This window comes from Canis aureus, chromosome 17 (genome assembly GCF_053574225.1).
Source record: "Canis aureus isolate CA01 chromosome 17, VMU_Caureus_v.1.0, whole genome shotgun sequence".
NCBI lineage: Eukaryota > Metazoa > Chordata > Mammalia > Carnivora > Canidae > Canis > Canis aureus.
In genome coordinates this window covers 12,186,270-12,208,840 of record NC_135627.1, presented here as the reverse complement: position 1 = coordinate 12,208,840, position 22,571 = coordinate 12,186,270, and the positions used below count along the sequence as shown (strand labels likewise).

General features: G+C 42.4%; 1 long non-coding RNA gene across 2 annotated transcripts in view; it reads right to left on the bottom strand.

The window, feature by feature from the left end:
• Positions 1-22,571, bottom strand: part of LOC144287786 (uncharacterized) — a 62,676-nt gene that overhangs the window by 28,722 nt on the left and 11,383 nt on the right. For both annotated transcript variants that reach the window (XR_013355537.1, XR_013355538.1), the window contains exons 3-4: positions 14,835-14,981; positions 13,243-13,439 (exon numbers count right to left, since the gene is read on the bottom strand). This is a non-coding gene — a long non-coding RNA (uncharacterized LOC144287786). The remainder of the gene's footprint in view (positions 1-13,242; positions 13,440-14,834; positions 14,982-22,571) is intronic.

The window sequence follows — 22,571 nt, the reverse complement described above, 5'->3', positions numbered from 1 at the left end:
GCACAAATTCATTCTATTTGTGTTGTGGAATGAGTCAGAGTGCTAGTAATTTGACCGAAGTGACCAAATTCTTGTGTATTAGGTTCAAAACCCCTCAGTAGACATAATAAGTGAATACATTTCTCTGGCTGCTCAAACTTGCCAAATGTGTATTTTTATAGTTCAGCTACATAGATTTACTGGCTTAGCAATAATGTAAAGTGGATAGATGACTGGATAATATCTGTACATCTCCTGGAGGGGCTTTATTTTTTTTTTTAAGATTTTTATTTATTTATTCATAGAGACACAGAGACAGAGAGAGAGAGGCAGAGGGAGAAGCAGGCTCCATGCAGGGAGCCTGACGTGAGACTCGATCCCGGGCCGTCAGGATCACACCCCAGGCTGCAGGTGGTGCCAAACTGCTGCGCCACAGGGGCTGCCCCTGGAGGGGCTTTAAAGCAAAGACCATGTTTGTTAGATAAGCCTGTGTGTAAATTGGAATGGGATTCTGGCAATTGTAGGGGATAAAAATCTTTTGTAGTATTATTTGAATACTGTAGTATTTTGCTTCCAGCAAAAATGTTTATGGTTGTATAAAAATAAGAGTAGCTCATTGGCTTGTATTCTGGCTGAAAAGAAATGATTGAGAATTACTAATCTAATAGTTTTGGATTTTTAAAGATATAACATCCAAATGCCTTAGAAGGTGCATTTATTTGAATTGCTTGTCGCTTTCTCACGACTATATCCCTTTTATATGAAAAAATGAATGACAGATGTCATGGTCTGAAGTCATCTAAGAGATATTACAGTTCAATCTCCTCAAGTGACATTCACATACCTAATAACGCACAGAACTGGGAATAACAAATGTTCCGAGTAAAAAATGTTAAGAGACCTCCAAAGGAAGATATATTATTGTTGTTATTTGCTACAAATATAGGCAAAATCATGCCTCTGAAGGGGCACTTGGGTAACTCAGTTGGTTAAGCATCTGCCTCCAGTTTAGGTCATGATTTCAGGGTCCTGGGATTGAGCCCCACATTGGGCTCCCTGCTCAGCAGGGAATCTGCTTCTCCATTTCCCTCTGCCCCTTCCTGGCCCATGCTCTCTCAAATAAATTAATTAATTTAAAAAAAAATCATGCCCTGAGGATTAAATTGATCCTAGAAGAAACAAGATGCATACAAACAATCTTCATAGGGTATCAAGTGGTATATTAAGTGATGGTTATTTTTTTAAAGATTTTATTTATTTATTCATGAGAGACAAAGAGAGAGCAGAGACATAGGCAGAGGGAGAAGCAGGCTCCCTGCAGGGAGCCCGATGTGGGACTCAATCCGGGAACTCTGGGATCACGCCCTGAGCCAAAGGCAGACGCTCAACCACTAAGCCACCAAGGCGTCCCTAAGTGATAGTTATTATTGCTTCTTTTACTACAAACATTTATTGTGCATCTAGAATACGTCAGCTACTGTGCTTAGTCATTTAGACACATCAGTAAACAATTCAAAGCCCATGATATATATGAGTACTAGATGGACAATATAGGATAGATTCCTAATACAAGGCCAGGAGGTGACTGACAAAGTTTTGATATAAAATAAAACAAGGCAAGTGTATAGAGTTACAGGTACTGATATTTTGTATTGTGTGGTCTCTGAGGAGATGACATTATTCTTGGGAACCCCAAGACATGAGAAGGAGTGAGCCATGTGGAGATATGAAGAGGGTAAAGATAGGAACTTGGGAGTGTTCAACATCCAGATGTTATTTATAGCCATGGACTTGCATGAAATTATCTAGAGAGAGAATGTTGAGAGAAATCTAGATAATTTGGAGAGGAAGGGCACTCCCAGGTCACTCCATCAGTTAGAGGCCAACACTGGAGACCAAGAGCCAGCACTGGAGACCAAGAAAAAGCAATGAGCCAGGGGAAAGGAAGACAGGGAGTGTGTAATGTCCTTGAAGCCAAGTGAAGAAAGTTTTTTTTTTTTTTAAGATTTTATTTACTTATTCATGAGAGACACAGAGAGAGGCAGAGACACAGGCAGAGGGAGAAGCAGGCTCCATGCAGAGAGCCCAACGTGGGACTTGATCCGAGGACTCCAGGATCACATCCTGAGCCAAAGGTAGGTGCTCAACCACTGAGCCACCCAGGTGCCCCTGAAGAAAGTGTTTTAAGAAAGAAGCTTGAGGGGCACCTGGGTGGCCTAGTTGGTTGAGGGTTGAATATCTGCCTTCGGCTCAGGTCATGATTCTGGGGTCCTGGGATTGAACCCCAGATGAGCTCCCTTCTCAGCGGGGAATTTGCTTCTCTCTCTCCTCCCCACTTGTGCTCTCTCTCGCTATCTCTGTCACTGTCTCTGTTGCTCTCTCTGTCTTTCTCTCAAATAAATTTAAAAAAGAAGAAAGAAGCTTGAGCAAGTGGTTATCTATACAGAAACAAACATTATAAGTAATGTTCCACCTCATCTAACATACAAAAACAAGTTCCATTTGGGTTAGAGAACTACAGGTAAAGAGCAAGCCTGAAAACCTTTTCAAAGGAAGTATAGACAAGTATTTTTATGACCTCAGTTAATGGAAGAATGTCTTTTAAAAAGATATAAATAGCACATACCACAGAGGGGGAAAAATGAATAAATTTCAGATTTCCAGTCATCGAAAACCAGTATTAAAAAGTAAAAAGACAAAGCATAAACTAGGAGATATTTGTGGCACATATAATCTTCCAAAGCTTTTTAATAATTCAAAATATATTTTAAAAACATATAGATTAGGGATCCCTGGGTGGCTCAGCGGTTTAGCGCCTGCCTTTGGCCCAGGGCGGGATCCTGGGGTCCCGGGATCAAGTCCCACATCGGGCTCCCGGCACGGAGCCTGCTTCTCCCTCCTGTGTCTCTGCCTCTCTATCTCTCTCTATGTCTATCATAAATAAATAAATAAATCTTAAAAAAAAAACAAACGTATAGATTAGTAAGAGAAAGACACATAATCCAAAGACACTTGGTAGAAAAGACTGAATACACAGTAAACACATGAAAAGATGTTCAACTTCATTAGTAATTTAGAAAAATGAAAATTTTAATCTGCAAAGGAATTATTTATAACCACCAAACTGGCCTAAATTTAAAAACCTGATGATACCAAGTATTGACAAGGATATAGAGCATGGTAGATATTATTTACTGTTGGTGGAAGTATAAATTGGTAAACTACTTTGGGGTAATTTTGGAGCAATTTGGTATTTTTTTTTTAAGATTTTATTTATTTATTCATGAGAGACACAGGGAGAGAGGCATAGACACAGGCAGAGGGAGAAGCAGGCTCCATGCAGGGAGCCCAATGCGGGACTCGATCCTAAGTCCCCAGGATCACACCCTGGGCTGAAGGCGGCACTAAACCACTGAGCCACCTGGGCTGCTCAATTTGGTATTTTCTAATAAATTTGAGGATGAACATATCCTATTGGCCCAGCAATCTCCCTCTAGAGAGACTGTTCCCCATGTGCACCAGAAATTTGAACAAGAATGATCATAATCATTGTGTTTGTAATAGCAAACAAATAAAATAAAATAAAATAGGAATAACAGGGATCCCTGGGTGGCGCAGCGGTTTGGCGCCTGCCTTTGGCCCAGGGCGCGATCCTGGAGACCCGGGATCGAATCCCACGTCAGGCTCCCAGTGCATGGAGCCTGCTTCTCCCTCTGCCTGTGTCTCTGCCTCTCTCTCTCTCTCTGTGACTATCATAAATAAATAAAAATAAAAATTAAAAAAAAAATAGGAATAACATTAATGTCATTAACAAGAGAATAGACTAATTCTGGCATAGTCATTGTGGTAGCCAGGTTCCAGGATGGCTTCCAGCATCACTTCCTGGTATTCACGTGCTTTGTGTACTTCCCTCCCACACCGAATGCAGCTGACCTATAGCCAATGGGATATTTCAGAAATGATCAAAGTCACTGTGACTTCTACTTTGCTTTCTTGGTTCATTCTCTCTGGAGAAAGCCAGCTGCTATGTTATAAGGATACTCAAGCAGCCCTGTGGAGATATCCACATGGCAAGTAGCTGAGGCTTCTTTTCAACAAACACATCAATTCTCAGTATTGTGAGTGCACCATCTTGGAAATGAATTCTCTAGCCTGCGTCAAGCCTCCAGATAACTATATCTTCACTTCAACTTCATGGGAGACACTGAAGCTAGAACAACTCAGCTAGGCTTTTCCTAAATTCTCAACCTACAGAAACTGTTTATTGTTGTTTTGAGCTGCAAAATTTTGGAGTAATTTGTCACACAGCAATAGATAACTAATACAATTTGCCCTGGAACACTGTATAGCAGTGTAAACAAGCGATGCTTACAAATAGCATCATGACTACATCTTATAAAAATAATGTTGAGAGAAAAAAGCTAATCACAAAAATATGTGCACTAAGTTACCATTTATGTAAAGGTAATAAAATGAAACTAATACACTATTAGAGATATACACATATGCAGTGAAACAATGTAGGATATAACAAGGGAATAATAAACACAAAAAAAGTGGTTATATCCGGGAGGTAGGAAGAGACAAGCAATCAGAGAAAGACACACCAGAATTTCTGTGGAAATGTTCTACTTTTTAAGCTGACCAATGGGTACACTCGTGTTTATTATACTAATTTTTACATCTTCTGAATGCATGAAAAATGTTAAAATAATTATTTTAAAAAGAAGATGGGAATGAATGCCCCAAGTTGCTAAGAGGTTGATTGTGCTAAGGACAGAGGATTGACCATTGGATCTCACCAGGTAGGGGTCTCTGATGACCCTATTGGGCACAATTTCAGAGAGTCATGGGTAAAAAGCACACTTGGATTGGGTTGAAGAGAGAACAGGAGGTGAGGAAATGGGCACATCACGTACCATTCAGTCTGAGACTCTTCGTAATGGGGAACAGAAAAATAGTATATAGATAGATAGATAGATAGATAGATAGATATATTTGGAAAAAATATTTTTTAAGGAAGTGAAAATAGTTGTTTCAGGAGAGACTATTAAGAATTGCATCATCAAAAAAAAAAAGAATTGCATCGATTCTTGAATAGTTGAAAAATGAGGAGATACAGTTCAACAGTAAAGGAGTTGGCCTTAGAGAAGACTGTAAAATTGTATATTGATATTATTCATGAAATAGCAGTAGTAGCAAAGCTGGGTGGGCAGCAATCTTCACACAACAGAACAGAGCACATGGACTTATAATATCTTAATTAAGGTCAGAATACTGGTGATGGGAACGATATCAAAACCATCCCTGATGTCTTTGGACAGGGATGAAGACAGATTAGGAAGCAGATACGTTGTTTCCAGAAGCTGCCTTCTGATTATTTCTTTGTCCTTATGGTCCTCTCTCCTTTTCTTTCTTTTCAGATTCTCTCTCCAGACCCAACCTTCACAATCTAATCTCAGTTAATGAATCACACTGAAGTATAAGAAGTAAGCAAATTTGGGACGCCTGGGTGGCTCAGTGGTTGAGCATCTGCCTTTGACTCAAATTATGATTCCGGGGTCCTGGGATCGAGTCCCACATCAGACTCCCTGCAAGGAGCCTGCTTCTCCCTTTGCCTATGTCTTTGCCTTTTTCTCTGTGTCTATCATGAATAAATAAATAAATAATCTTTTTTTAAAAAGAAGTAAGGAAATTTATAAGACGCTCTTTTGGGGAGCTTTAACACTTTATTTATGTTCCAGAGTTGAAGTTCTTTTTTTTTTTTTTTAATTAATTAATTATTTATTTATTTATGATAGTCACACACAGAGAGAGAGAGAGAGGCAGAGACACAGGCAGAGGGAGAAGCAGGCTCCATGCCGGGAGCCCGACGTGGGATTCGATCCCGGGTCTCCAGGATCGCGCCCTGGGCCAAAGGCAGGCGCCAAACCGCTGCGCCACCCAGGGATCCTCCCGGGTCTCCAGGATCGCGCCCTGGGCCAAAGGCAGGCGCCAAACCGCTGCGCCACCCAGGGATCCCCAGAGTTGAAGTTCTAATTTGGAATCTCTAGGTCTCTCCTCTCTCTACCATTGTGTGACTCCATGAATTTGAAGTGCTTGGGACAGGTTAGTAGACATCTCAACCCAATTCAAATCAACCAGGAACATAGGTATTAATGCTACACTTTTTTTTAAAAGATTTTATTTATTTATTCATGAGAGACACAGAGAGAAAGGAGGGGGCAGAGACACAGGCAGAGGGAGAATCAGGCTCCATCCACGGAGCTTGTCGTGGGATTTGATCCCAGGTCTCCAGGACTACACCCTGGGCTGAAGGCGGCACTAAACCGCTGAGCCACCTGGGCTGCCCTTAATGCTACACTTTAAATGGCAAGTGTGAGTCCAGGTTATAATGGAGCAATCCTTTAATTACTGTATAGGGTGCAGCTATATGGATACACCAAGTGTGTCAAGGGGCAAGATCTCATACAAATGGAACAATGCTAGAGCTGAAGCCGACCACTTCTATCTATACTCAGGAACCATACCTGAGAATGGGAGGTAGGGAAAGAAGATGAATACTTTCATGATGTCAAATACCTAGGAGGAGGGACCTCCTTCAGATCAGAAACCAGAACCTAAGTGGCAAAAAGAGGCCTTTTATTTTGGGTTTAATTGCAGAAAGGCCAAGGTATCCAGGAGGAACACAATGATGGGAAATTGGCTGAGATGATCTAAGGAGACAGGCCAGAAGCACCCTTTCTTTGGGATCCCATATGTAAAGGGAATGGACCATGAGCCTTGAGGACAAAGAGAAAGCAATGATGGTATTAGAGTTTATTTCTAAGACAGACTGTATTTATATTCCTGATTATCCCTGTGTTTAGTTACTTGTTCATCTCCACTGCCCCCCACTAAAGTCTTGCTGTGTCTAGCCTGTCTCCATAATAATGGAATCTAACCTTACTGAGCACAAACCCAAGCTATGTGCTGCACACTGTATGAAGTCACCTGACAATGTGAGAGACCTCCCCATGGGTCGGACCTAGCTCAACCAAGAGGATACACCAGCTTCTGAGTCTAGGACTCCATTTTGGAGGTATTGATACCTCCTTCTACAGGTGATGTGAGGTCCAAATAGGAGACAATATAGAATCTGGAAATTCTATATTGAGAGAAGCAAATGAGGTCTGAACTAAGAAAAACTGGTGGGAAAAGGAGGATCCAAGAAAATGTATGCAAAGGAAATGCTGCTGAAAACAGCAGTTACAGGAAACAAAGAATAGAGCATGTTCAGGAGAGGAGTGCACTGCACATCTAGATAGAACAGACAGTATGCTAACGGCATTAGGTGTCTGAAATTATACACTGGTTGCCTGAATCTTTTATGTCTTATCTTTTTAAGTGTATTTGTACTGATTTATTTAAGTAATCTCTACACCCAACATGGGGCTTGAACTCAGGACCCAGAGATCAAGAATCACATGCCCTTCTGACTGAGCCAGCCAGGCACCCCTGAATCTTTTATTTTTTTTAATATCTAATCCACTCTACTTATCTAATTTGTAAGTACCTTCTTCTAGTTTGGGACACCTGGATGGCTCAGTGGTTGAGGTCTGCCTTTGGCTCAGGGCTATCCCAAGTCCAGGCTCCCTGTGGGAAGCCTGCTTCTCCCTCTGCCTGTGTCTCTGCCTCTCTCTGAGTCTCTCATGAATAAATAAATAAAATCTTTTTTTTTTTTAAGATCTTATCATAGTTCTTGCAATTGGATCTTTTATCGCTGCCACTTCCATTCGTCTGACTGGAATCTGCTGCAGTGTCCTAAAATGAAACAAGGTCAGTCCGTATGAAAATTTTTGTTCTAAACATTTCAAAGTTTCTATTTTTGTTCTGTCAGTAGGGGGTTGAAGTATGGGGACCTGTGCGCTGGGCTTTTTTTTCCATGTCATAGGTCAGAAACTAGTATTTTCTGCCTCTGAGCCAAAGGGAAGAAACAAAAATGTGACATGAATTTGGCCCCAGCTGCCTCCACTGAGTGGCAGGGTCACTTCTTGGTCCCAAAGTGTATCTGGTCATGTTCCTTTAAAGTGTCCTCTAGTCATGATTTTTTTGAAATAGGCAAGAGATAACTATGGACAGGGGCGAGGGTGGTAATGATGTTCTCAGGGCAGAGAGGACTTTGGGAATAGAATTCCCAACAGAAAACCTGGACTGGACACCTTTGCTGTAGCCGGCTCACGGCAGGGCCAAAGCACTCCCACACGAATTCAGGTTAATTGCTGCTAAAATTATGATGGATTTTCTTTCTGTCTCTGTCTCTCTCTCTCTCTCTCTCTCTTTGGTACTCTTTATTGTCACAAGAAAAAAAAAATCTAGGAAATGCTACAAAAATACGCTCTGTCCAAAAAGAAGTCCTTTGCACTTGTCCTCAGCAAACTCTATAGCAGTGAGTTTTCTCCACTAGCAGACTCAGACCTACCCACTTTCTGAGCCAATAATTATGAGGGCAGGAGTACATTAATATATTTTCTCACTTCCAGCACCATCATTATCAGGTTGGTTAAAAATTTGTTGGTCTTATTTAAAAAAAAAAAAAAGAATTTGTTGGTCTTTTAAAGGCCTATTATCTCCTGGGTGGAGTGTGGGCCCTGTTATGGGCTGAACTGTGTTCCCTCAAAATTTTTGTATTGAAGCTCCATCCTCCAGGAGCACAGAAGGTGACTGTATTTGGAGATAGGGCTTTCAAAGACATAATTTTTTTTAAAGATTTTATTTATTTATTCATGAGAGACACACAGAGAGAGGCAGAGACACAGGTAGAGGGAGAAGCAGGCTCCCCACAGGGAGCCTGATGCAGGACTCAATCCCAGGACCCCGGGATCACGCCCTGAGCCAAGACAGATGCTCAAGACTGAGCCACCCAGGCATCCCTCAAAGACATAATTAAGGCTGAATAAGGTCATTAAGGTGGGCCCTAATCCCTCTTTAATGGGATGATTGGTGTCCATGTAAGAACAGGAGTTTAGGACAGAGGCACACATGAAAAGATCATGTGAAGATACAGGGAGAAAATAATCTACAAACCAAGAAGGGAGGCCCCAGAAGAAACCAACCCTGCTGACCACCCCCCCATCTTGGGCTCCCAGCCTCCAGAACTGTGAGGAAATAAATTTTTGTTGTTCATGCCACCTAGTCTGTGGTACTTTGGCTGTCCTAACAGACAAATGCAAGCCTCACACATTCCTTCCCACTAAATGCCAATTCTTCTCTCCTCCTCATTCAACAAGCCAATATGAATGGACTTCTGCTAGGATCCCTCTCCGTCCTGAACCCATCCCTTACACCAGGGTTTGGCAAACTTTTCCTGCAGAGTGCCAGAGAGTAACTATTTTAATCTTGGAATGTCAAGAGGCAAGAGAGAGAGAATATCCTGTAGTTGCTAATATAAATTGAAAATGTAATGCTTCTGCTTGCGCACCAATGTTCATAGCAGCATTATTCACAGTAGCCAAAAGGTGAAAACAACCCAAGTGTTCACTGGGAAGATAGATAAAGTGCGGTATATCCATACAATGGAATATCATGCAGCCTTAAGAAGAAGGAAATTCTGACAAGTGCTACAACATGGATAAATCTCAAAATGATATTTTATGGCAAGTGTCATAAGCCAGATACAAAAAGACATGTATTGTGTTATTCCACTTATATGAGGTACTTAAAACAGGCAAATCTGTGGAGACAGAAGGTAGAACAGTGGTTACCAGAGACTGGAAGGAGGAAGGAATAGTGAATTGTTGTTTAAGGGACAGAGTTCTAAGGATGATAAAAGTTCTGGAAATGGGGCAGCCCCGGGTGGCTCAGCGGTTTAGCGCCGCCTTCAGCCCAGGGCCTGATCCTGGAGACCCAGGATTGAGTCCCACGTCAGGCTCCCTGCATGGAGCCTGCTTCTCCCTCTGCCTGTGTCTCCGCCTCTCTCTCTCTCATGCATAAATAAAAGTCTTAAAAAAAAAAAAGTTCTGGAAATGGATAGTAATGATTGTTACACAGCATTGTTTGTTTGCTTTTTTAAGGATTATTTATTTATTTATTCATAGAGACACAGAGAGAGAATGAGAGGCAGAGACACAGGCGGAGGGAGAAGCAGGCTCCATGCAGAGCCCCACACGGGACTCCATCCAGGGTCTCCAGGATCACACCCTGAGCTGCAGGTGGCGCTAAACTGCTGCGCCACCGGGGCTGCCCTACACAGCATTGTGAACGTACTTAATGCCACTGCATTGTACACATAAAAATACAATTCTTAGGAATTTTATGTTAGATGTAGTTTGCTACCATCACCACCACCGCTATTCCCCTTTCCCAAATGTAATCACTTAAAAACATTAAATATAAGGCTGGGGGTGGGGTGCAGGTGGGTAGGAGGGGACACAGACTGACCTACAGACTCTAGTGTTCCTACTTCTGCCCCATACTGTTCAGTCGGTGTCCTGCCTCTATCTATTTCTTAACAGTAAGCAAGAGGTCTGCTCTAAACAGACAGATCACCTGTAACTATCAACATCTGGATGGTTCCCCTGCACCAGGTGCTCTGGATCTTTGTCTTGCCTTTCTCCATCATCCTGTGTCACTGGATACTTGCAGACATCTCTGCATACTCTGGGGCCTCATCCACTAAGGCTACAGATGGAGATGTTTGAAAGCTTTGCTTGGGGAATGGTCCTCCAGGGAGGATACAAACAAATTAAAAAATACGATTCTGGTTTTATTATAACAGGACCACATTTAATACCCAAGATAAGAAAACGAAGCTGAATGTATTGCTTATCTAATAAGGGAGAGCTGTGGTGGTCAGACTCTCTGCACAGGGTACAGTGTTGACTTACAAAAGGTTTTGGGAACATGAGCTCACGGATTGGGAGACTTTCAGAGGCATAAGTGGATTACCATCATCTGCAGAAGTGTAGTTGCTGGCTGAGCTCTTGTTGGTTGGTTGGCATTCAGGTGTGTTTATTTATTTATTTATTTATTTATTAAGATTTTATTTATTTATTCATGATAGTCACAGAGAGAGAGACAGAGAGGCAGAGACACAGGCAGAGGGAGGAGCAGGCTCCATGCACCGGGAGCCCGACGTGGGATTCGATCCCGGGTCTCCAGGATCGCGCCCTGGGCCAAAGGCAGGCGCCAAACCGCTGCGCCACCCAGGGATCCCTCAGGTGTGTTTATTAAAGTGAGTCCATCTCTGATTGGCTTATTTTCATTTAATAGGGGTTGAATTGATTGGTCAGCCTGTGAAAGCATGTTCACTAGGGCAAGTTGTCACTGATCAATTGAATGGATATAAAACCAGTTCTGGTGGCTACTTGTTTCCATGGCTACAGAACAATCAGGGTTTCCCTAAATTGGTGGGAACTTTGCAATTCTCCTGTTTGGCTGTGTAGCTATCTCTTCAGCCATTAAAAATCTTTATCTCCATGGCAAAGACTGCCAATTGCCTACCTAATATCTATTCTCCCCTTTTATTAATAGAGCCCTGTTTTTGTTAACAGCAGCAGTGTTCCCAGACAATCTTGCATATGTGGTTGACAATGTGACATAATCATAACCAATGAGATGTGAGCAGAATCATTTGGTGCTGCTTTTGGGAAAACTCCTTCAAAGTGAGGAGTCAGTAGGCACGGCCCTTTTCTCCTTCCTGTCTGGAAGGACGTCAAATATGTGGGGGACAGAAGCCATGGATTTATGAGAACTAAAGCAATCCCCTCATGATGGCAGAGAGAGAGAGAATATGGTGAAGCTGTCATATCAGTGCTGGATTTGCAGCTGTGTAAAATACAAAATCAAAACCAAGAACAAAATGCAAACCTTGGGGATCCCTGGATGGCTTAGCAGTTTGGCGCCAGCCTTTAGCCCAGGGTGTGATCCTGGAGTCCCGGGATCGAGTCCCACATCAGGCTCCCTGCATGGAGTCTGCTTCTCCCTCTGCCTGTGTCTCTGCCTCTCTCTCTCTCTCTCATGAATAAATAAATAAATAAATCTTAAAAAAAAAATGCAAACCTCTCTTTGGTTTAGCTACTGTGAGTTGAATTTTCTGTATGTGTAGCCAAACCTATTCCTAGTTGATAAACCTGCTTTCTGGTTTTCTCCTTTTTTTTTTTTTTTAAGATTTTATTTATTATTCATGAGATACACAGAGAGAGAAGAGAGGCAGAGACACAGGCAGAGGGAGAAGCAGGCTCCATGCAGGGAGCCCGACATGGGACTCGATTCCAGGTCTCCAGGATCCGGCCCTGGACAGAAGGCACTGCTTAAACCACTGAGCCACCCAGGCTGCCCGTTTTTTTCCTTTTTAATCTCTCAGCACACAATCATATCAATGGCATCCATGCATACTCATTGCATAGCAGAGTTCTTGGCCCACCAGGCAACATACTATCAATATATATTTGCTGAATGTGTAATTCCCAAATGAGGTTTTTTTCTGCCTTGTGATATGAGGCAATAAGTACAAAACATCATCTACAAAGTATTTTTGCCAGAAATATTTAACCTGAAACCAATCATGAAGAAACTACTAGACAAATTCTGTATTGGAGGCCATCTAAAACAACACACCTGGACTCTTCCAGAAAGTTCCACAGGACAAAACAGTAAACAATAAGGTGGGAAGGGGGACTATTCTAGATTAAAAGAGATTAAATATACATAACAACCAAATGCAATGTGTGAATCCTGGATCGAAGAACAACAAAAGGTATCTGTGTCACCCGACAGACTCGGACTTTGAAGCCAGAAATCCCAAAGACACTCCCAGTGGCCTGTGTGGTATGGAAAAGGCACTTCTTGGAAGACAGATTCCCCTGCTCACAACCTCATGCAGACGGCTCAGATCAGGAGAGAAACTTGGAGAGTTGATGATTCTAGAAAATACTTTGTATAGCTGGGATATAAGAAATCTAGGAGTTTCTATAGAGTTCCAAGGATCAGTACAACCAGAGAGGCTTAGGAAAAGACTAACATCTATGAGAGAGGCTCCTACAGGGAGCAATGGAACATTGTAAGCAACACATGACAATCCCCTCACAACCTCAGAAGCCACCAGGGCTCCTCCCGGTTTGGCTGGCGGGGTGTGAGCACCCGAGGAGCTTCCCGAGCCATGCAGCCAAACTCAGCCACTGCAGCCACTTGCCACACACAGCCAGTATGGTGCCAGAGCTAGAAGGAGGGTCACGCTGCGGATCTCTGGAAGCATAAAATAACGACTGCGAGATGACTTCTTACCCAGTGGGTTGGAAACCAGGTGCTCCTGCTGGAGTGCGGGGTCGCCGAGACACCGCAAGACCTGGGTCCACTAGAGGGCGGTAGAGCACAGTGGTTAGGGCACCGCCTCTGTGACCCTGGATGGGTCCTGGCTTCTTCACTTGGCAGTTAGGTGACCTAAGGCTAGTCACAACCTCTCTGAGCTTGGGTTTCCTCATCTGTAATATGGAGATGAGAACAGTGTCTACAACGCACGTTTCTTCTGATTAATACACGTGACTGGCATATTGTAAATACTCAATTAATATTAGTTATTAGAGGGATGCCTGGCTGGCTCAGTTGGTGGAATCTACAACTCCTCATCTTAGGGTTGTAAGTTCCAGCCCCACGATGGGTGTAGAGATTACTGAAAAATAAAATCTTGGGTAAAAATTCTAAGAAAAAGACAATTTGGGTTAAAAAAATATATTAGCTAGTAGTATCATCCACTGATACGAGGAGGCAGGGCTGCCCCTGCACTTATTCATCTGAGAGTATGCATGCAGCAGAGCACATGAGGACACAGTGCATTGGAACTTAGGAAGCAAGGCCTGGAAAATGCTGCTCACAAAGTTGAGTTGAAGAATGAATCACCAAATGGAGACATGTGACACACCAGGCCAGAGGCCACCCACCCATTCCCTCCAGCTATAGCCTTGTTTTTGGTCTTTAAAACAATTTTTTTTTCATTGTGGCAAAATACACATAATAGAAAATTCACCATCTTAATCATTTCTCAGTGTTTGTTCAGTGGCATGGAGCACAATTTATATTGTTGAGCAATCATGGCCACCATCTATCTTGAGAACATTCTTCATCTTGCAAAACTGAAACTCTCTACCCATTCATCACTAACTTCCCGTTCGCCTCGCGGCCAGTCCCCTGGCAACTGCATTCTATTTTCTCTGTTTATACATTTGACTACTCTAGGTGCCTCATATAAGCAGAATCATACAGTGTCTTTTTTATGACTGGCATCTGTAATGTCCTCATGGTTTATCCGTATTGGAGCATGTCCGAGTTTCCTTCATTTTTACAGCTGCATAATAGCCCATCACATTTATATCACATTTTGTTTATCCACTTGTTGGGTGTTGATGGAGTAATTCTTTGGTTCCTTTTTTTTTTTTTTTTTTTTTTTTTTTCTTTGGTTCCTTTTGAACCAGAAGATCCATCAAGGCTTTTCTGGGAAGGGTTAAGCAACCAAGGGAATCAGTGGCTGACCCCTGGAATGAAAAGATATCTCCAATATGGCAAAGGCCTAGGAGAACAAGAAAGAATTTGCAGACAAGGGAGGAAAGAAATTCAGCCAGTATACAGACCCCCAAGTGTATTTAGTCCCTAAAATGTCACTCACACAGTGGAGACCATGATGGTCACTGTCTCTCAGTTCCAAACCCATGCTTCTCTACTTGGCTTCGTGGAGCTAGGCTGAGACCCTGCAAACCACACATCGGGCTCTACCAGTGTGGGGTGCTACAGGAAGGCTATAAGCCTGGAGGAAGAAGTAGGGCCCTGGGACCTCCTTTCTGCTTGTGATTCCTCTGAGCAACACCCCAGCAATGCCATGTCACCTGGGAGAAGCTGTGCCTTCCTGTAGTAGCAGCACAATCCAGTTGCCAGGTGATCCAATACTTGCAGAGGCACATCATGGATCCTGACCATCGCCAACCAGCCAGCTTCCCCTCTGAGGTCCAGGTCCTAGTCCCATGGTACTACTCCTGTAAGTTGTAATGTTTTCATTATTCCAGGCATTTCCCTTTGTTTGTCTAGCCCAAAAGGTGCTAGCTATCTCTTCTGTGGTATCTTGGAATTGTCTTGGAGTTGGTTAATAATTCTTTACATTTAATACTCTTTTTTTAAGTTATTGCTGTAGTTTTGTCTCCTGACTTAATTCTACCTGAAGCACCCCCGACCGTTATTTCAAAGCTGTAACAATATGTTTTCACATCCCTCCTATTTGAAAGGATGACCTGGCCTCCTGCTTCCTTTGGAAAATCAAAGCTTTTATTTAGGGGCACCTGACTGGCTCCGTTGATTGAGCATTTGCCTTCAGCTCAGGTCATGATCTCGAGGTCCTGGGACTGAGCCCTAAGTGGGGCTCCCTGCTCAGTGGGGAGTCTGCTTCTCCCTCTCCCTTTGCCCCCCTCCCTGTTCAAGCGCTCTCTGTCTCTAAAAATAAATACATGTATCTTTAAGAAGAAAGAAAGAAAATTAAAGCCATTCAGGTGACCTCAAACATGCTTCTCCTAATACCAGCCAATCTATAAAAATTCCTGTAGCCAATTTCCTATTCTTCAGTCTCAGAAGATAAATCATTTCTGTTTAATTCCAAATCTTCCATAGGTACTTCTGAGCCCAACCCCTCCAATGTCCCCTATTCTGCTCTATCCCTTATATCTTCTCTCAATTCTTAATATGCTCTTTTCTATAGAGAAGCTCTCTAGGAAGCTAACTAAGAATGAACAAAAGGGTTGGCAGGTACTCTGTTCCTCTCTCTTGTTAACCACATCCACACTTCCCCCGTAGCATGTCCACCTAAGTCTGAATTCCCAGACAAGTTCTGCATTCCCAGAATCTAGCACAGAGATTGGCAGGGAGGAGGCAGGCAAGTGACACCCTGTAAGTGTTTGCTGAATGGGTATGGTAGACAGAGGGCTGCTGCTGGCTGAAGGAATCAACGAATGGGTGGGATTCTGTGGTTAGCAGACAGAGCTCATGGCACACCCTCGAGCCACATTTCTCACTGTGCAGTCCTTGGACCACCGGCACTAGAATCACTTGGGAGCTTTTCGAAAATGCTGACTCAAAACCCACATTGATTGGGGTTTGTCAGTGTGACACAGGAGCCAAAGAGCTCCCAGGGACCAGAGTTGAAATAACTTGAGCAACAAAACAAATGATGTTGGGTTATAACCCAAAGTATGAAATAAATGTCCATGAGTCTATACTGATATAAATGGCTGAATAAATAAATGGGAGAGAAGAGACAAATTTCCTGTACAGAAGAATTCCAAATAATTTATATACAAACCACATCCTCAAAGAGGTGGAACATAACTTCCTGCTCAAGAGTGGGCTGCCCATAGTGAGTGCAGTATGAGCACAGTATGAAAGAGGCAGTGGGTAATTTTGCAGTGGAGAAACCTGACTCACACAACCTCAACCAGGTGAGAGTCAACATAAGTACCGATGAGTCAGGTTGATAGTATGTATACTTGATATTGTGTGAAAACAATAGCTTTTTGCCTTTGTCTGTATTTTCCCCAACAATCTATAACCTCAGTCTTATCATGAGAAAAAGGTCAGACAAGTTCCAATAAAGGGATACTCTGCAAACTTCCTAACCAGTACTCCTCCAAACTATCAAGGTCATCGAAAACAAGGAAAGTCATAAAACCGTCACAGCCAAGAAGAGCCTAAAGAGATATGATGGCTAAATGTAATGCTGCATCCTAGATGGGATCCTGGAACAGAAAAACGGCAGTAGGTAAAAACTACTTTATGTAAATAAAGTACTGACTTCAGTTCATCACAATATATCTATACTGGTTTATGAATTGTGACAAATGGGTAAATAGATATTCATAACAGGAGAGGCTGGATGTAGGGCTTATGGGAATTTTTTGTGCAATCTTCCCAATTTTTCTGTAAACCTAAAGCTTTTCTAAAAAATGAGGATGACTAAAAATGTTGTTTTTGTTTTTGTTTTAAAGATTTTATTTATTTCAGGCAGAGAGCATGAGCAGCAGGGAGAGGCAGAGGGAGAAGCAGACTCACGGACAAGCAGGATCATGACCTGAGCCAAAGGCAGGTGCTTAACCAAAGAGCCACCCAGGCACCCCAAAATATTTGTGTTTTTGTTTTTAAGATTTTATTTTATCTATTCATGAGAGACACACACAGAGAGAGAGACAGAGACACAGGCAGAGGGAGAAGCAGGCTCCATGCAGGGAGCCCGATGTGGGACTTGATCCCAGGTCTCCAGGGTTATGACCTGGGCTGAAGGCAACGCTAAACCGCTGAGCCACCTGGGCTGCCCAATATTTGTGTTTTTTAAAATGCAAATTCCTGGACCTCCCCTCTGAATCTCAGGCAATGAGCCTCAGGACTATGCATTGTAAACAAGTATCTCACTGGTTTTATGCACAATGATGTCTGGAAAACAGTGTCTTAGAGACTGTCTGCTCAGAGACACAGAGATCCCTTGCTTACTGTGGTTTGGATCCATGCCACCATGTTGCACAGCCCCAGGATCACCCTTGATGTCATGTCCAATTTATAATGCTAATGGCACCCATGCTACCATGGATTAGACATCCTGTATCTGTGGGCTTTCTGCACCATTATTTTGATTGGTGAGCCAATGTTTAACAATTGGGAAATTCTTTATTAAAGTCCAAAAGTCTGGGCTGCATTTCTGTTTCCCCCACTCATTCCCTCATGGCATCACAAGCAGAGCTTAGGGGTGGCTCAACTGTTTGGTGGAGACATGTGCTGGTCAGTTCGATGTGATCTCTACCACTTTCTCTTGTTCTCAACTCTTTTCAGGGGCTGTTACTAGCATGCCTGTATTGCCATCTTCTTTATGAAAAAAACAAAAACAAAAAACCAAAATAAACCCAAAATACCGTTATCTATATCTGGGTTGCTATCAAAAGAGAGAACATGAAAGATAAATCAAGTAAGCCTGTGTTTTTAAAAACTGGGAGAAATTACTTTTGTTCGTGTCAGTGGGAGGGTATTACTCGTATGATTAGTGTGCAAGATAAGTGTGACCATTGGTTACTTATGCCCAGCCTGTTTCCTTACCGGAGGGCTGCACGAGGATCTCAAGCCAGTGAGGGATGGTACAGGGTGCTATTAGCACACCCTGGGAGCACCACGGGGAAAGCAGCTCAGCTAAGCCAGAACCTGTGTTCCTGGGGCCTTCGTCAAGTGGCATGATCACACTGTTCTGATTCTTCATTTCTAATTACTACTTTAGGAACCAACTGTCTCATGAGAGTTCTGGCACAAATAGGCTCGATTTTGAGAACTCTTTTAGCTTCCTTGCCAATGTTCAGAGTATAATTACAGAAATTATAATGATAATAATTGCAAGAACTTACTCTGGGCAGAACCTGTTCTAAGTGATTTTTTTTTTTTTTTTAATGTTTTAAGTTATTTAATGTTTAGAAGCCCCCTAGAGGCGGGTGTTGTTATTACCATCATTCCTGTTTACAGGTGAGGAAAGGGAATTAAGGAGGCCTATCTGGGGTCTCCAGTTAGCTGAGAATGGAGCTGGGATTTGAAGCCAGGCTCCAGGCTCTGGGCACTTCACTACTACACACACCATTCTGGCTCTCTGGAGAGTGGTTCAACTCCTACAATATGTCAATGTGCCATAAAAAAAAAAGAAGGCATAATTACCTCTTTCTATTTTATGTACATTTGTACTCATATTTCACAATGATACCATACAACATCTGGTGATGGTATACAGATCAATTATTTTATTTTATTTTATTTTATTTTAATTTTTTTTATTTATTTATGATAGTCACAGAGAGAGAGAGAGAGGCAGAGACACAGGCAGAGGGAGAAGCAGGCTCCATGCACCGGGAGCCCGATGTGGGACTCGATTCCGGGTCTTCGGGATCGCGCCCTGGGCCAAAGGCAGGCGCCAAACCGCTGCGCCACCCAGGGATCCCCAGATCAATTATTTTAAATAGAATTGTTGATAACAGGCCCTGATGTCTTCATATTTGGTATGATGGACTGTTAGCTGGAATTTGTATAAGCTACCAGGAATAAAAAATTGTTCAGTTCTTGAGGCTAAGCCTCTGCGTTTGGTTCAGGTCATGATCTCAGGATCCTGGGATGGAGCCTGGCATCAAGCTCCCTGCTTAGGAGGGATCCTGCTTCTCCCTCTGCCCCTTCCTCTCCATGCTCTCTCTCAAATAAACAAATAAAAAATATTTTTAAGAAAGTTGTTCCACTCTTAATTAGCATGGAGTAATTTTTAAAATGATATATTTTATCTTAAGAATTCAGGTGGATTGTTTTCCTTATCAATCCAACTCTATGGTTTATCAGCAGATGGTGTTAGAAGCTCTTTTCCTTTCCTTTAGGAAGTCTGGAATAAGAGATCAGACCTTGTCAGTTATCATCACAAATATGTCATGATCATTGGTATTCTATGCCTCTATTTTATATGTAAAGTCTCATACACCATTTAAACTCCATGGTGTGGAAAAAAATAAAATAAAATAAACTCCATGGTGTGGGATCCTTGGGTGGCTCAGCGGTTTAATGCTTGCCTTTGGCCCAGGCCATGATCCTGGAGACCCAGGATCGAGTCTCAGGATTGAGTCCCAGGATTGAGTCCCAAGATCGAGTCTCACATCAGGCTCCCTGCATGGAGCCTGCTTCTCCCTCTGCCTGTGTTTCTGTCTCTCTCTCTCTCTCTGTCTCTCATGAATAAATAAAATCTTAAAAAAAAAAAAAAAAGAAAGAAACCTCCATGGTGTAGGAATATATGGAAAATTGGAGAGAATTTAAAAAAATGATCAAAGGGTTTAAAAGTTACAGAAATACTTAGTCTGGAGAAGAGAAGGCTAAAAATGTTTGAAAAACTCACTTCCGAGGTGAATAACAAATCAGGAAGATACTGAACAGATGTTCTAGGCATCTGGTGGCTGGTGGAGCACGTTTGGTTAAGGATACTACACAGAGCGACTGTAAGGGAATAAAATAGAGGTATCAGCACCAGAGATCAGGCTTCTAACCAACAATGGGCATGTTTTCATTGGAAGAACATAGGAGTACCAAGGCAGAGTTTATTAAAAGATCCTCAGCCAGATGGATATATGGTCCAAGGGCTTCTCCGAAGTTAGTGTCAGGATCCCACCACTTCTCCTCAGAGTCAGGCTCGCTCACACAGGGTCCATCTGAGTCCCAGGTGGTCTGGCACATTCGCACAGGGTAGAAATTCCTCGGCCTATGTGTGAGGACACCACTATCTGCTGGTACAGAAAACTCAGGTTGTTACTCTTTCAGATTTTTTACAGCCGTTGGTAGGACACTCATTGCTGAATAGTCCCTATAAATAAATATTCCAATCTTATACTTATGTCCATAAGGACATAAATAATTGCCAAATCAGAACAAGCACCTCACTTTAACCCCTAACCAGCCCCAGTTTCTATACATACATAATATCACTGAAACAACATAAAGGGGAATGTTAAATCCCCTTGTTTTTGTGGTTCTACCACTGGGCTTTATGAGACTTTCCTAGAACATTATTTATTTATTTATTTTTCATAATTTATTTTTTTAAGTTTATTAATTTCTTTTTGATTATCTCTACACCCAGTGTGGGACTTGAACTCACGACCCCAAGATCAAGAGTTGCATACTCTCCCACTGAGTCAGCCAGGTGCCCCAGAACATCATTTATCTTGCAATGGTTTTAGAAATCCTTTGTCCATACTTGTACGTACTACCCATTCATTAGGGCATGCGGCAGATGCTAGATATCTGGACAATCTGAAGCCCATTCAATTGTCAGAACGGGGGGAAGCAGCAAGTATGTCTTGATGCTGCCTTTCCCCCATTCATCTCATTCAATCGAATATATATATTGAAGCCCTACTGTGTGCCAATCACTGTGGTAAGCCTTGGGGAAACAAAGATGAAACATAGGCAGGCCCTGTTTGCAGTTGTGTGGAGGAGACAGGCAATTGGATGATGACCACGAAGCAGTGTGTACCGGCTTTGATAAATGAATGCAATTCCTGAGGTGCAAAAGGAGGTCAAGGGCATAGAATTCGGCCATCATCACAGAACAGTGGACTGAAACCTCTTATGTTCCTTAGCTAACATCAGAATGGGTCCTAATGACTGGACCACAGATTCATCTGCAGAGGGAATACTAGGTGAGTCATGACCATGAGAGAGATTGGCAGGGGAAGGGGAGAGGTTGGAGCAAGGTGAGTGAGCGAGTGACAGTTTCTCCTTGATGCTAAATGGACCAAAACCCACAGCCTTAACAAAGCAATTTTAGATTTGGTGGCCATGAAGTGTGGAAAGATTTTATCAGTGCAATTTTTGATTCCTGATCTTATCATCATCATATGCATGACATAGGAGATCAAAGAAATTGTCACCTTTGCGACAATGGGGTTGCTATAAAGAGCATGAGAAGCCGAGTCCCTATGGTTGCTGGGCAGACATAAAATCTCACATAGTTTCTACCTAGGTAGAAATTAAGAAAGTGCAAAGGGAAACAGGTGAATAGCAGATGGAAGAAGAAATTTTAAAATGTGAATTAAACAGAAAAGCTGAATGTTACCTAGAGTTGCCATTAAAAAGTATACAAACTGGGGGGGGGGGGTTGCGTGAAACAATAGAACTTTAGTGCCTCAATGTCTCAGAGGCTATCAGCCTCAAATCCAGGTGTCAGCAGGGCCATGCTTCCACTGAAACTGAAACGTGGAGGGCAGGACCCTACTTTGCCCTTTCCAGCTTCTGGTGTTTTGCTGGCCATTCTTGGCGTTCCTTGGCTTACAGAGGCAGCACTGCGATTTCTGCCTCTGCTGTCATGAGATGGTGTCTCCAGGTCTGCATGAGTCTCTTCTTACAAGGAGAGCAGTCATATGAGATTAAGTCCTACTCTACTCCATAATGACCTCGTCACAGCTAATTACATCTGCAATGACCCTATTTGCAGAGAAGGCCACATTCTGAGGACCTAGGGGTAGGACTTTGGTATACTTTTTTGGTTACACAATTCAGCTAATAACACTGAGAGAGATAAAAGCAGCCCTGGGCTTAGTTCTCCATAAAAAAAATAGAAAAGCTAAAATCGGTAAGCAAGGTGACGCGGCATAGGATAGTCAATTAGTTTTTAGTACTTTGTATTTCCAGCTTATTTTCTGAAATTTCAAAATATTTTCATGTGCTCTTTTTTCCCTAGCTGCTGTGGAAGTGACACTCTTCCTGTGTTTGCACATTTCAATTGGATTTCTATGGATTTACAATAATAAATACTGGCAATGATGGGAATAAGAATGATAAACAATTTCATACACAGTATTTTTATGATTATCTCACCTTGGCAAAAGGAGAAATAAAAGATCAAATGGATGCATTTTGTTTTAGACCATTATATCGAATATACAGATTTGAATCCGTTTGAATCAATGTGCTACTGGTCAGTGTCAACAGGCCATAAAGATACACAAGCAAGCAAGATGAAATGCTTAAGCCAATAAGGACCCTCATGTCTCTAAGAACATCTTAAAAGTGAGCAAATGAGAGATAAG